The sequence below is a fragment of the Struthio camelus genome, chromosome 3, assembly GCF_040807025.1.
Source record: "Struthio camelus isolate bStrCam1 chromosome 3, bStrCam1.hap1, whole genome shotgun sequence".
In the NCBI taxonomy this organism is placed as follows: Eukaryota; Metazoa; Chordata; class Aves; order Struthioniformes; family Struthionidae; genus Struthio; species Struthio camelus.
Genome location: NC_090944.1, coordinates 112,195,358 through 112,210,589, shown reverse-complemented (window position 1 = coordinate 112,210,589; position 15,232 = coordinate 112,195,358). Strand labels below are relative to the sequence as shown.

The 15,232-nt window shown below is 39.1% G+C and overlaps 1 protein-coding gene across 3 annotated transcripts in view; it reads left to right on the top strand.

The window, feature by feature from the left end:
* EML4 (EMAP like 4) overlaps positions 1 to 15,232 on the top strand; it is a 165,865-nt gene that overhangs the window by 18,290 nt on the left and 132,343 nt on the right. The gene's annotated exons all lie outside the window — the stretch shown is intronic.

The window sequence follows — 15,232 nt, the reverse complement described above, 5'->3', positions numbered from 1 at the left end:
CATCTTATCTCTGGAGGATAGAAGATGTAGGTCTTGGAAGTGGAAGGGCAGACAATCTGAAGTGTAGGCTTGGAAAGTGACTGTGTGGGTAATGGCTGATCCCTGCTACTTTAAAGAGCTCTTGAGTTAAGGAGAAAGAATTAAAAGAAGGCACCGCTGAAGGCTCTACTGAACTGCCACATGTGGCCAGCCTGTGTGTTGGGTCTCTCTTTGCTAAGACCTGCCTTTCTCCATTGTGGAGTTCTCGTCTTTCGTCTTGGGAAAGTTGGTTTGCTTTCACTCCTGAAGGTGAAAATATCTGTTCTCGGGCGTGAGTAACGCTAGGCAGCAAGGGCTCGCCTCTTTGCGTAGCTCAGTGCGGAGGAGCTCCGCGTGGCTGAAGTCCTGGGACGGGGGCTTCTGGGGCTGTTGCTGTGGGAGAGGAAGAATTACTTCATGAAGTCCTTTAGTAGTCCAGGAGTGGGTTGGATACTGTTAAACTTCTCTGTTTCATTCTCTAAAGCCTAAAAGCTGCCTCGCTCTATTCGTTTTTGTCCGCTTCTCCTTCCCTTCCTTTTCTGTTTGCCACTGCCCTTAAAAAAGGTGGATGGAGAGGGAGAAGAGGTGCTTCTGGCTTTGGGAATGGATTTTTCTTTCTGATGCCCTCTGAAATTGAGGAGCATGTGTAATACAAGGCTCTGTCATCCTGTAATCTCAAAAATCATGCCTAAATAAATGTATTATTACTGTTTGAACTAAACAGACTCTAGCTAACAATGTAATTATCCCACTTGAGTATCGCTTTGTTATTGTCTTGTCTGAAACGTATCCATGTTTTAATTTGACTTTACTGTTGCTGTTTGCTAAAAGAAATACAAGCTAACTTTGCTTCATTCTCTTAGTGTCCACACACTTTATGTGAATAGCCTCAATTTAGTTTGCAAGACCAGATTGCAAGTGCCATATTCTAAAATCAGTACGTTGTGGAGCAGCCAATCATAAGAAAGGAGAATAGGTATCAGGTTACAGAGTGAGAACTGCATTTAAAAATATGACCATACGTGGTTTTGAATAATTCCAGGTGGAAGACTGCTGGTTTGTAATTCATTGTTTTGGATTGAATGTCTTCAGTTTTTTTTTGTTTTGTTTTGCTTTTAAACTAGCCAATTCATAGGTGTATTATAAACAGAAGAAAAAAAGGAATGTAGTCGGTTTGCTAGCTGTATAAATGTAATCTATTCACCTCCTTTGCCCCCTGCCCCCAAAAGCCATTTTCGCTGCCTAACTAGGCTATAACAAATAAGGGATGTGTAAGGTTTAGATTGAATTGTATAGAGCTTTGTGCCCTTGCTGCTATATTGTCCCAAAGTGATCACATTTTTACAGTGTGATTATTTTTTTTAACACACATTTTTAAAAAGGATGTTCGAATGCTTACTGAGAGCGTTCTCAGAATGAATGTGGAACCTTTCAAATAAAAAGGTAAATATTTGAGAAAGTTACAAACTCTGAAAACAATATTATAATAGAAATTGCTTTGCAGCCTTAACTCTAGCTGCCAACACTAGTGGACCCTGCAGGAAACACGCTTTCAGAGCTTGCTGGTTTGTTCTGTTTAATAATTCCCTCCTCCAGAAAGAATAGAGTATCCTGTGTTTATCAAATAATTTAGATACCTTTTTGTTACAGAAGGAACCTTAAAAATAGGCATAAGCTTAGTTCATGCTGGCAAACAAAGTTACACTTGCTTAGTAAGATGAGGAAAATGCAGTTTTGCACTACAGGTAATGAAGTCTTAATTTGTTCCCTATTTCAGGTTGTGGTAAGGCGTTGGGTATCCTTGGATAGTATGGGATGATCATTGCAATCCTTGCTTTGTGTGTCTGCGTGTGTATTCCATGCTTTTCCTCTTTAATTCTTTCTTAAACAATTATAATACTGACTTAGAAAATATTTTTTAGAAATATTAACTGTACCCATGTCGATGGATTCTTTACTGTGATTACACTCAGAGTATCCCATGAGGTCCGTGCATGACCTGTCAATATCACAGATGACAGACTTGGCATCAAAAGCGCTTATTCTAAGTTGCTTGTTCCCCTTCATCCTCCCTTGTTAGTTTTATCGGCTCTCACAGCCAAACTTCTGGAATTTAAGAAGGGCTGTGTTCCTTATACTGTGTTTACTTCATGATAAAGAAAGGTATAGAACTTAGTCTTTGCTATGACAGTTACAAAATCAGACTAGCTAGAAAAATCATTGATGTGGTTGAGAACTTTATCCTTCTCTTTTTACTTTCTTGGGCTAAAAAAAGAGCCTGTTTATCGATTATTGATAAGTCAAATGAAGTATGAAGTACAACTTTTAGAGCTTTGTTGCTTTTAAGTCTTTGTAAGTTTGCCACAGTGTTTTGTAACTGGTCATTAAGGAAAGGGGTTCTTTGCATGCTTCATGAGATATTAGCTGTTTTTATATCTGCAAAACGTAGATATTCTTTATGTAACATATGAGAGTAGACATACCTGATTTGTGTTTTTTATAAGCGTAGACTTGAATAAAATAAATGTGCCTCGTTAGAGCATTCTTTCTGATCGTATCCACTTCAATCAGTATTACAAGTGTGTGCAATTTAAGAAAGAAATCATCCTGATGTCTCAAGAAGCATCATGTTTTGTATCATATTTGTGGAAAAGCGCAACTCAGTAAAATAGTTTTTGAAGTACAGAATCTACTGTACGGTGCTATTTCTGAAATGCCAGTAGGAAGGAGGCCAGGATTAGAATGAAGTAGAGCAAAATTTAGTTGTTTGGAAGACTGAGATTGCTAATGGCAAGCATTTTCTCATGCTCGGAGTTGTCCTCTTTTTATGTAGTACTCTTCAAAATGTTCAGAACATCTTAGGAGGGATGGTCAGAGACATGATATGCCTCTGTAGAATCTGTGTACTTCTGTGGTAGACTTCATCTGTGGGGTTTTTTTTGGGGGGTGGGGGGGGAAGTGTTCAAATTCTATATTCTAAAGGTTTTATCACTTGCAAATAAACTTTTGCCTTGGACCATGAACTGCTTAGATGAAAACGTAGTTCTGTGCAGTTACAATTGAAGTCAATAGGTGAGTTCATCTCCCTTGGTGTGTAAATTTAAACAAATTCACAAGCCCTTGTGTATAAGGGGCAGGGAATTTCCATGGGGTTGCTCAGAGAAAGCAAGGGAGGAATTACCTTTTGGAATATTAGGCTTTGACTTGTTTGCAAGGTCACTATTGCATGTAACCCTCTCAAAAACGCTGCTGCAATAAAATCCTACTTAATGTTCACTTCATTTCAGGAGGAAAGAAGATTTCTTTAGTGAGTGAGGAGTTAACTTAGAAAACTTGCCTTGACACATAAGATTGGTCAACATGTACAGTACAGTGTGGTATCCTTTGCATTTGTTTTTTGTTTCTTAGCAGCTTATCTGGTTCCAGTGAAGCATGGACAGGAATTTTTTTTTGAGCTCTGTGATTGTTTCTCTGTATCAGCCTCTAGGAAGGCGCTGTCACCACACCCACATCCTTCCCCGGGGACCCGTTTGCCTCAAATTTCCTACAGTATCTGTTGGATTTGGCCACTCAGAAGCATTTGTATAAATCATTCTGCAAGGCAACAGCTTTTTATTTCCTTTAGGAGTTGTGACCGCGTAGATCAAGAACTTGCAAGTTGGCAAAATCTGCCTGTGTGTGCCCTTCCAAGGGATGCAAGATAGGTGTGGGGGGGTGTGTGTTACTAAAATCTTGGACTAAATTATGACATGAACTGTGTTTCAGAGCAGAAACGGGTAGATCATTCAGTTACGTCAGCACCAATTTTCCGTTCATAGCCTAAGAAAAATGTGTGCCAGGTGTAGGTAGAGACAGCTTAAACAGCAAAAAAAAAGAAGAGCTAAACCAATTATGTTCAATGTTTCTGGTGAAATTGCCTTTCGGTAGAAATCCAGCATGAAGAGTACTGACCCATGTGCAAATAATTTGCTGGAGTTATGAGGAATTAAAACTCAAAAAGAAAGGGGGATGCTGTAAGGGAAGGCGCAATTGCCTCCCGCTAGCACAGCCTTGCAGGCGTGTTGTGACAAACTGTGTTCCTTGAGGTGAATGTGGGCTAACAGAGTACAAAAGATGGTGTTATATCTCTAAGTAAAATCTTAAACATAGGATTACTCTAATACATTAATCTAGGTAAAAGTGAAGATGGGTTTTAGGGAGGAGAAGATGCATTAGGATGCGTTAGGGGCTGTTATAAAGCATTGTCAATTCATTTAAATGAATCCCTACAGGGATCTGGCAGAGATGACAAGTGGAATTTTTATTTACTTTAAAAAGTAAAGATTAATTGAAGAAACACCAAATATTATTACAAATAGGATGATTCATGCTATCCGCTCCTACAGAACAAAAGTTGCTGGGTAAATATGGAATACTTCTTAAATATGTGGTAATCCGTATGCTTTGCAAATAGCCTGTCGTTTTCCTTCTTTATCGTCTGGGTTGCCACAGGCAATTTTAGTAACTGAAATGTGCTGAAAGATAAGATACTCACATTGCATTTAAAAAAAACCAGACTATTCTAAATTGATTTAGTTTCTCCTCGATATGTTGTGAATGATTAAAACTTTGCGATCCAGTTCGTTTCTTCATACAAAAGTTATTCTGTTGATTTTTCAAAAAGCTTGATACGGCTTTTGGCACAGATCTGTTTAGATTTATTTGCAAGTAGATAAAATAGACATTACAGCCTTTGAAAAATACTAGGTCTTAAAAAAGCCTTTTAATTCCTTTGCTCTTTCCTTTCAGATATGTTTGAATTTTTTAGTTTGAAGTCTGTGAAGAGGAAAACGGTAGGCATGTTCCTGATTCTGGCAGGGTTGATGAGTTTGAGTAAAATTGCTTGCAAGGGAAGTTCTGATAGTTAAAAAATTACCCATCTGCAATTCTCAGGCTGAAATCCTGGACCAACAAGTTAAAAGCACCAAACTTTTTAAATAGAGCAATTGCCATACAGCCTTTAAACACCAAGAAATACAGTATGACATGTTTCTGTTTTTATTTTCCCTAACTGACCTAGGAAATGGTTTCACCAACTTTCTGTGATGGTCTAATGTGATTACTTTAATTGTCCAAAGAAGAAAAAATTCTGAGTGACATAATGAGAGCACCGGGGTAGAGAAGTGTGCAATCTCATAATTCAGATTTTCTGATATTTTTAGTGGATACATGTAAACCACTATGCTGTGTGACCTTTCTAGTTTAATGAACATCAACATTAGATAGGACTACTTCTCTCCCCCACCCCCCCCACGCATAAGTGGTTGTTCAGTGTTACTCTTTTTTCTGAGCCATTTAACTAAGACGTATCTTTTTAAACCCTGATTTTCTGGTGCAACGCTATATTGAGTGTTTAAATATGTCTCATTGATTCAGACTGCATTTTCACAAATGACACTTGTCAAGCCAACAGACAGCAATTTGAAAACTGGTAAACACTGGCGTCTTCAGTCTCTGATCAAAGTCTACCAGGCTTGGGGTTTAAGTGTTTTTCATCCTTACATCTGTGCACACAGTGGTTATTGTTTGCATATTAGCTAATTCGCAGGAATATGCTAGTGGAGTTTTTTTTTTTCCTTGTATTTATCATCTCTTTGCAGCTGGGGAGCTATCAAAAACTGCTGAAACTAATGTATTTGTGTATCACTGTCAGTGTAGGTAGCTTAGCTTTTCGTAAATACAAGGTATGCTCAACTGCAGCTCTGCAAGAGTGGTGAGAAGTTTAACATTTACCATCTTTTCCATACTTTGACAGTATCCCTGCAGTACCTGTTAAAAATACTCTACTGTAGTTTTATCATTGAATGTCACAGAAGTCATAGCATTTGGGCCAGCAAATCTTCCTGCAACTGAAAGATTTCCTGCCCTTTCTGTCCTTTAACGGTCCTTTTTCCCTTTCACATGTACGTATATAAACCACACCCGAGGCAGTAGCTTTTGTACAGCTCTCGTACAGAAAGTCTTGTAGTAGATGCTATGTCTTCCAAACGTCACGACTGGCATTCTCACCTGTAGTTAAGCACTCTCCCTGCAACATGTCTCAACATCCATTTTCATGACAGACCTTACTCTTTTAGTGCATACAGTTCTGCAGTGTATTAACTTCTAACATTGCACCCAAGTTTGGTCATCTCAGTCTCCTTGATTTATAGATTTCTTGTTTGCAAATGCCTGGAACTCTAAAGGACTTTAAAAGACATTACTGTGCAAGTGAATATTGCTGTCTGAGGTCATGGTCAGCCCTGGTTTCTGTCCCCCATTCCCCCAGGTTATCAAAACTTCCTGTTTCAGGAAAAGGGTAAAATTTAGACTGTGTATTTAACCACTCTCCATCCACCCCCTGAAATTTTCAGCCCACAAATGAAAGCAGCCTTAAAGCAAAATAAAATTTTTCAAAATAATAGTTTAAAAAGAAGCCACGCATTTAGCCTAGATAAGGTATGTCCCTGTAGTCACAGGAAATGAGTCAGTGTTTTTTTTTTTTTTTTTTTTTGCTTATTTTTGGATATAAGCTTGTTACTGACTCTCTCATACGGTCCTGAGGCCCTTTTAAAATCTCTTGAAGATCTTGGGTGTCTCTTAAGTGAACTTGTTTGTAGGTCATTATAAGATCAAAGAAGAAATAAGTAAATCTCAGTTCTCCATTCAGAATTCTATTCCATTTCTCAGCATCTTCCCTTTGCTTCTCAATGCTGAGTTTTGGTGTTTCTTCAGCACCCTATTACTGGGTTAAGCATTTGATGTGCTAAGTGCTTGGTGCCTTTTTTTTAAGGTGGCTGAATTTTCACTTGTGTATTTATTTATTACAGATTGGTAAGAAAAACTAAGACCTTCGATTTGATCTGTATCCACAGAGTGCATTGCACTCCAAGTTTTTCACCAGTGCAGGTTCCTGTTATTCATTTCAACCCCCAAGGAAACCTCCAATTATGACCAGATTCCAAACTTTGTAGGAAATGTCAGTTACTCTCCTAAAGCTAACATGAACTATAGACACAGAATAACTTAAAATGTATTTATTCCCTTTTGCTAATAAAGATAATTATTTTCTAAGCCTAGAATATACTGGTTTCATGCTGTTCAAAAACTTAGTATACTTCTGCTCCCTCCCAGCTTGGTAACTATCACGCATAAAACGGCTAGTATCTTCCCCTATTCTGCTTAGGAGACTTTCTGTAGTGAAGGCAGTCCTCTAACATAAGTCAGAGTTATCACAACGGGTTTTGCTTTACTTAGTTTTTCAATACATGAAACAAAAACGCAGCAGGCCAGATGCTATCTGGTGTAGAGCTGCGCTGTTCCACTGTTGCGGATGGAGCCCTGTTGATTAACACCAGCTGAGTATCTGGCCCAGCATGTCCCGTCCTCTCGGTTCGCAAACATAGCAAAGCTGCCTCTGTGAGACAGCAGAAGGACGTTTATATTGGAGGGAAGTTGGTTGTATCAGCTGCGTTACAAAAGGTCTGTTTTCCCTGGGCTGCGTTTGTCCTGGGTTTTACTGTGATTTTGGCTGGCTTATCAGATGCTTCCATTCAAACAAAGACTTGTTTCTTCCCTGAGTTTATCTCAAGATGTTTCTCAGGGAGGTTCTACTGAGTGAGACAAAATGGATGTTAAGTACATACTTAGTAAATGACATCAAGATTTGTTTGAACACACTGATAAATTAGTCCTAGAAGTGTCACTTCAGAATACAATCTAAGAGGACTAAAACAGCAGAGAGCATCTGAAGAAGAATATTTCCACGTCAGAACATTTATCTTTTGGCCCGGATGTTTGTTCCCCTTCACGTGAAGGCTGTGCTACCTGCATCTGTGCAACCCATGTCTCTTGCTCAAGGGTGAGCAGCAAAAAGGTAGGATCTCATGTATGTGAGGTGGAAGTCCTTATGGACAGGTAGGTCATAAACGTTGTGTGTTTGTATTTGTGGATTTTTTTTCTGGTTTTCCATAAGAGTGAGCGTTAGGTGATAATCCAGCTTTTTGGAGCATCTGCTGTCTGTAGAACAGACTTTCTGTTCTTGCATATTGGCTGGCAAAATATTTTGGCTTGTTGGTATATTACGTTTGTAACCATTTACTAAGTGTGCTCTCCTAGAATACGGAATCACTGCAAAATTGAGGCTGGAGCTTCTGGGGGTTACCTGGTCCTATACCCTCTTATCTACAGGGGGGCTAACTACAAAATCGGGTCCTATTACTCAGGGTCCAGCTGAGTTTTGAGTATCTCCAAGGATGGTTGGAGATTTTACAGCCTCTCTGGTTATGAAGCGGGAGAGGAGAACCTGCCACCGTGAAAGTGGTTAAGCACAGGAACAGGTTGCTGAGTTGGAGCGTCCCTTGTTGCAACTTGTGACTGTTGCCTTGTGCATGCCTGTGCACTGTGCACCCCTGAAAGGAGTTGGGCTCTTTGTCTCTATAACCCCGCTGCCCTTGGGCAGTGGAGGAGTAGACTTCCATCTCACTAACCAGGTTTAAACAGTATTGGCCTCAGTACTGACCTTTGAGGAACACCACTAGAAAACAGCTGCCAAGTTAGACCATTACACCAGAACCATGGACCACTACACTTGGAGCCTGATGACCCAGCCAGTTTTTCACCTAACTTTTTAAAATTATTGTGCATCTTCTCCCCTTACATAATACAAATGCAGGTTTAATCAACAGATAAATAGAAAACTGAACAGCAGAAATGAAATTATTGCTATTGTAGTTGCTTAAAAATGCATCATTTCTTTTAAAAAAGATTTGTTTATGAAAAGGATGTAGCCCAGCAAATGAATGTTTTTTTTTTTTTGATAGTCTTTACTCATGTTGGAAATAGTGCCTTCGGCCATTTGAACTGGGAAGAAATTAAAGGGAATTGAAAAGAGATTAAAGAAATTGCAAGTGTTTTGAGTTCATTTGTCAGTACAAGCTTGCATTATTTTTTCAGCCTTATTGTACTGGTTGTATGTGGAAGACTTTTACAGGAAAAACAATTGAGGAAGAATGGTCTGAAGGCATATATATGACTGTAAAATCACAAATCAAAGGGTTGAGCGTATTGGAACTATTTTTAAAACCAGTTCTGTTTTAAAATAAGTTAAATTTCAAGTTGGCTTTCTATGTATACGTATCTATGTATCTTTAAGATTTGAAAAGATCCTTTTCAGGTGTCAATGGCAAATCATTATTAGTCAAAATTTATTTTGTAAATTATTCTTCAGCTGAAAATGAACTTAAGTTTGATTTGGCTAACCCCAGGGCTGCTTGGGCTCATCTGAACTGTGAAATGAGGTAATTAGCAGTGCTGGTCTGAGGCATTTTGCAAGAGGATTCTTTTCTGCACAGCAAGACAATCTTAGTGGGTGTTAGAAAGTCACAGCTGAAAAACATTTGGCTGTGAGCACGTTAGGGGGAAAAAAACAGGGACAGGAGAACGTATTCACAGCCTAAAAACAGTTGATGCCTCGGAGCTTCCCAGACCCCCAAGAGTATTTTTCCACCTCCTAAATGTGGGGAATGAAACTGCAAATCAGGAAAACACTGTGCAGAGGAAGGATTTGCAGCCTGGCACAGCAGCTGAGTACTGGCAGACTGCTGCACGGAACCTGAAGTTCTGTTTCAAGGGAAGATTCATAGCAAGATCCTATGAGATTGACTGCAGGAATTTTTTTATTTTATTTTTTTCCTCTGTTGCTGCTGTCCTTCCTTGACCCCTCCCTTCCCACCTCTTCTCCCCTCTCCAAATTAACCCTACTGTTTCTTTGCTTTTCCATGTTATGATTCCTGCTTATGAAGGCAGTGAACTTAAATCCTAGCTTGAACTAGCTCTGCTGTGTGTGGGGGGGAAAAAGACCTGTAAGCTTAGCCCTGCCTCCCTGCGGGTGCACCTCTGTCATTCCTGTGCAAAGCTGCTCGTGGGCCGGACAGCGCAGCTGTAATGAGTTTGTCAGGTGTGAGTGCAGGGGTGCTAAAACTAGGCAGGGGAGGGATACTTTTAGGGTTTTCACTTGCATTTCACAAAAATGTTTGAGTTTATGCATGAGTTATGTTGAGCTGGATCTCCAGACTGCTGCCTTCCAGTGTCATCATCTTTGGAAAGTATTGCTGTTTTAGAGATTTTTCTGATCAGTACGATTTTGGATTATAAGGAATATGTTGACAGGCATACGCGTTCAAACAAGTACCTGCTATTTCAAAAATAGATGTGTGTATGAATCAGATAAATCTTACCATCATCCCTCAGTCAGTACATTCATTTTTCTAACTTCACTAGCTCAATTATTACCTGCACACTTTTTCTTTTTTGTGTTTGATTTGGACTCTGAAAAGTTTGCACAATAACAAAGATGTATTTGCACGCCCTTTAACTAAGCCAACTAGTTTTAAGTGTCAAAAGATAAAATATACAAATATGTTGACTTTGCAAGCAGGCAGCCATTAGTTAGATGAATTAAATGGGTCTATGAAAAGTCTGTTCTATAAGGCATCTTGATGAATGAGTATTAATTTTCATTATGCCAAAAATAACTTACATTATCAAATTTGATGGTCAGGACATCACCTGCAAAAGAAAATTACATGATTGAATCAAAGTTCATAACTGAGTGAATAAACAGAAGCAGAGATCAGAATGAGTGGCCTTGAAGCCAGCAAAGATGTATACTTTGCTCTAGAAACTCCATACGAGTTATTTGTCCTCAGTGTTGCTACAGTTTGTATGCCAGTTAATATGAAAACTAGCTGTATAACAGTCTCTCTCCAAATAGCGGTGGTGGGGTTATTTTTTTTCTATTTTTTTTAAACTTAGGGTATCTTGGACGAAATTTGAAAAGTCCATTCTAGGGATGAGTTTATAGAGCTGTGCATGGTACCAAAGAGAATTACTGACATGTGAAATGAAAGGAGATTGGAGACATATTGAACTTCTAAATACTTGAGCTTGCTGAAAACAAAAAATATAGAACTGTGATTCTCTATTGCTTAACGTGCTGGAGGTATAGATTGATACTGTTAGGAATGCTTAATAATAAAGCAAAATTTTCCTTCAGTTTTGAGTCAAAAGCAGCTTGACAAAACTAGATGAATAGTTACTTTCCTAAAGCTAATCCATCATCAGATATCACAGAAGGAGAGCTCTTTCGCCTTGCAGCCTGAATTGCTTTTAAAAATAATGGAAGAAATTGTGTGTGTGTGTGTCCTCGCGTTGGTGGGAGCAGTGGTGAGCGTGGAAGGTTCTTCTCAGTTTTTCTCGTTACCTACAGCTCATTCTGCTGTGATTGAATGTGGAATTGAGCAGTGCATTGCATCTGCTGAAAAGCACTGCAAGTGCACCTCTGCCTGCTGTTGTAGAAGGAGAGGGCAAACGGTGACGGGGAAAACGTTGAGACTTAATGGTCAAGATAAGACAGGATGAAATCTTCGCATTCCTAGCAGAAAGCAGTAACTCTAGTTCATGGCTATAGAGGATAGGTAACTTGTAAGCAGATCTGTTGATTGCTGGGTGTGTGTGCTCCCGTGTACAACCAAACCATTGCTTTGCAATTACAATGGTGTTCAAAACATCTTCTGTCAATCTGATTGAAACTTAAAAATCAAATTAATCCTTTTTGTAATTACTGTTCTAATAATTACTCATAATCTGATAATTACTTTGCAACTGCATCAGTCTGAGAAACACTTATTTGAGCTTTAAGTTAATTTCTCTTTTGTGGTGTTAGGCACAGACCCAAAAAATTGTTAGTAAAAGCATGACCCTGATGTATACCTTACTATTAGGTGGAGCTGGTGAGGCTCTGCATGGACAGAGCAGTTCACCCGTGTGATATCAACAGTGGCACTGGGATCTAAAGTTTATAAGTTTTCAGCTTTTTTTTTTTTTCTTAATTTAAAGAAACTCCAGGTGGAGATGCATCATTTTTAAAGACAATAGTGTAGTTAAAAAGGCGTTGTTAGATCAGTAAGTGCTTTATTTTCTTACTGGTAACATTGCATTCATGATAAATAGAGGTATTATCAAAGAACAATTGTGGTGTGAAAGTACATGTATACCTTGTATATGTGATACTGTGTAGACCATGTTATTAAGTAATGATGTTAAAGTTTTGCTCTTTCACTCTTAATGTTTTGATGCTTTCTTCCCCCAATACGTTGAACAACCTGCATAAATATTGTACCTCTTCTGTCAATTCTGTAAGTTTAAAGCTTGGAAAAGTAGCAATTTTGAGAAAGTTGATTGCTAGAAGCTTTTATTGTGGTCTTCCAAAAATATCCTAGCACCTCACAGAAAACTGAGCCTTAAAATTCATAATTCTGGTTATTTAAGATCCTATTTTTTGAGGATGTGACTTGATTTTTGTAGATAGTGTTTCTTGCACTTGTAGATATGATTGTTTTTTTTAAATTCAAATTTTGCATAATTTTAATGGATTTTATGATTTCAGCAGGTATAAGAGAAAGGATAGTAACGAAAGCATTTGAGCTCTGAAAGGATTACGACTGTAATATCTCGTCAGGAAGCAAGTTGGTGATGAAGTCAGCAAGAATTTAGAGCATGATGTTTTGTGAGCCGCTGAAACAAACTAAAAGTTTGCGTGTTGTTTGGAAGCTGTGATTTGTAACTTTTCTGTTAATGCAATGCCTCAGGTCGCAGCTCTTGTCATCTGAGATATTTTGCCTAATGAGATTCGATAAAGCAGGGACTCCTGTGGCCTTCCTTTGTATGGATCTAACAGATCTGGAGCCAATATTCAGTCACTGACTCCTTTCCATTTTATGTTCTCAGTGAATAACTTAGCAGGACAGGAAGAACCACCAGTGGTTATGTGAACAAACCACACCCCCACACCCCCGGTTATGTGAACAAACCACTACCTGCTAGTGGGGGGCGGGCAAAAAATCGGATGCAGTAAAACTCTGCCTCCCCCAAATTACATCAAGGGATATCCAGGAGGTGTCAGGTAAAAATGGAGAACATAGCTTGAGTTAAAATGGAATAATTAAAATACTAGACTAATGGAATAATTTAATTCTATTATAATGGAATAATGAATTTTAATTCTAAATAGAATTAAAATTAAAAATAAGATTGAAGCTGAAAATTAAAGGCAGTTTAAGAAATAGTCACAAACCTTAGTGCAGTTAGTCCCCAAGATTCATCTGATTAGACAGTTTGGTCGCTTTTACCATTAAACACAAGAAAGTAGAAGTTTCCATTACTTTCCCAAATGTTTTTTTTGCTTGCAGATTAAAATTACTGACTGAAGCTTCAGGAGCTGTGTGCGTATACCTGTTGTGTGCATGTATATATAAAATTTAGGCCGCAAATAATATTTCAGAGTATCCTCCAGTCCCTTGCTGTATTCCTTCTCAGCGCTCCCTTGCTTGGCTGCTTGAATTTTCTTATTTCCCCCAGGTGCAGGCAGGTGCTTAAAACAATTTGCTGGCAGGGGACCAGCTGCTTTCTCCTCTTTGCTGGACGGATTTGGTGATATCACGGGGGGCTTGCTCTGGAAATTAGGAAATTCCACTACCATCTATTCCAATTAGGGTTTTTTTTGTATAATCACAAACATCTGTTATGTCATCTTTTTTTTTTCATCTAGTTTTTAATTGATCCAGTTGCATGAAGTTGTGATGGCTATAATTAGCTTTACGATTTTTACTTGCAGCTAGGTATTTGGAAAATAAAATGATTTTCGCTATGTATGACTTGAAAGTCAGATGGCGAGTCCCGGAAGATACTTGTTTAACCATTTGAAGCTATGTAAAATTAATACCTATTGTAACTATTCTGTTGAATAAGCGCCCAGAACTGCTGCTGGCTTACTGGGGCACTGTTTGAACGGTGCCTTGGTGAAAGCTTGGGGTTGGAGGGGAGGGGGAACCTCTTGCTAAAAATAAATAAATAAAGGAAGACGTGCATTTGTGCATTGCATCGGTTTACAGCCCTCTTAAAATATTGTGCAAGAACACGTCTCCCTCAGCTGTTCCCCAAAGTTTCTTGTCGAGCTTAACCGTTTCAAACAAAATATGAGCAAACCTGCACGTATACGTGCTCACAGAGAGCTCCTTGGATGAGAGCTGCATTCGCCCTTCAGGTATTGGCAGGCCTTTTAAAGGGGGAAAATGAAGCCAAAAAGAAGATGAGAAAGTGATTAGAAGCTCTGGCGTAAAGATCTGTAGCTGTGAAGGGCTTTTGCCCTGGCTTGGTCAGAGCAGGAGTTTGAGGATTAGCGATCGTTCTCTCATCAGTGCGGGCTCTTTCTCTATAAATCTAACCGTCGGACTAGTGCGCTCCCTTTTTCCTAAAAGTGCTTTTTGATTTGTTTGCCTCCCTTTTCCCCCCCTCTCTTCCCTTCCCCCCCCCCCTTTTTTTCCCCCCACTGTTGACCCATTAAGGGGAAGGTGGGAATTAACTCTTCCATTTTTGTATCGTTTTAAGTTCAGGAGTGTCTGCACTTCAGGTGCAGATTTAATTACACTGAAGAAAGGAAAGAATTGGTTGCAAACATTATCAAATGGTGCAAATATCAGGTGACTACGTGTCTCAGAGGAAAACAAGTTTGTTTGCAGTGTTCCACTGTATGAAAAATTAATGGTTTGTTTATGTGACAAAGCTGACAGGAAGAAAAAGCAGTCTTACTTTTAACCAAAAAAAAAAAAAAATTGAATTTGCTCGCTTCAGAGCGAGCCTTCATCTGATCAAGCAAACGCTCTCTGGAGAGTTTGTTAGATGTCCATGTACCTCCTTTGGTTTCTTTGCGCCCCAGGGAAGCGATGTGGAGAATGGATGTGTTAGGTGTAGGTGTCATGTGAAAAGGTACCTTTTTCTTTTTCTTTTCTTTTTTTTTTTTTTTTCTTAAAAGCAGTGAAATAGCATCTGTGTGTTTTGGCAGACTTGGAGTTCTGGCGAGCGCAGGTTTATTGTATTGCTTGCTTTGGAAATCAGGCAGCCTCGCTGCTTGTTTGCAGGGCAGGACAGAAAGGGCAACGGGTGGGGGCACGGGAAGGGGGAGACGGCTCCGTGATGCTGCAGTAATTCCTCAGCTGGTTATTTAGGCAAGTGAAAAACTTCTAGAAAAGCATCACTGGGATGTATTCAGGGTTTACTTTTTCACGTTGAACTGATTGCTGTATTTGTTCGTGTTTCGTTCAATGCTGAAATACGGATTCCGCTGCCTTTCCGCCCT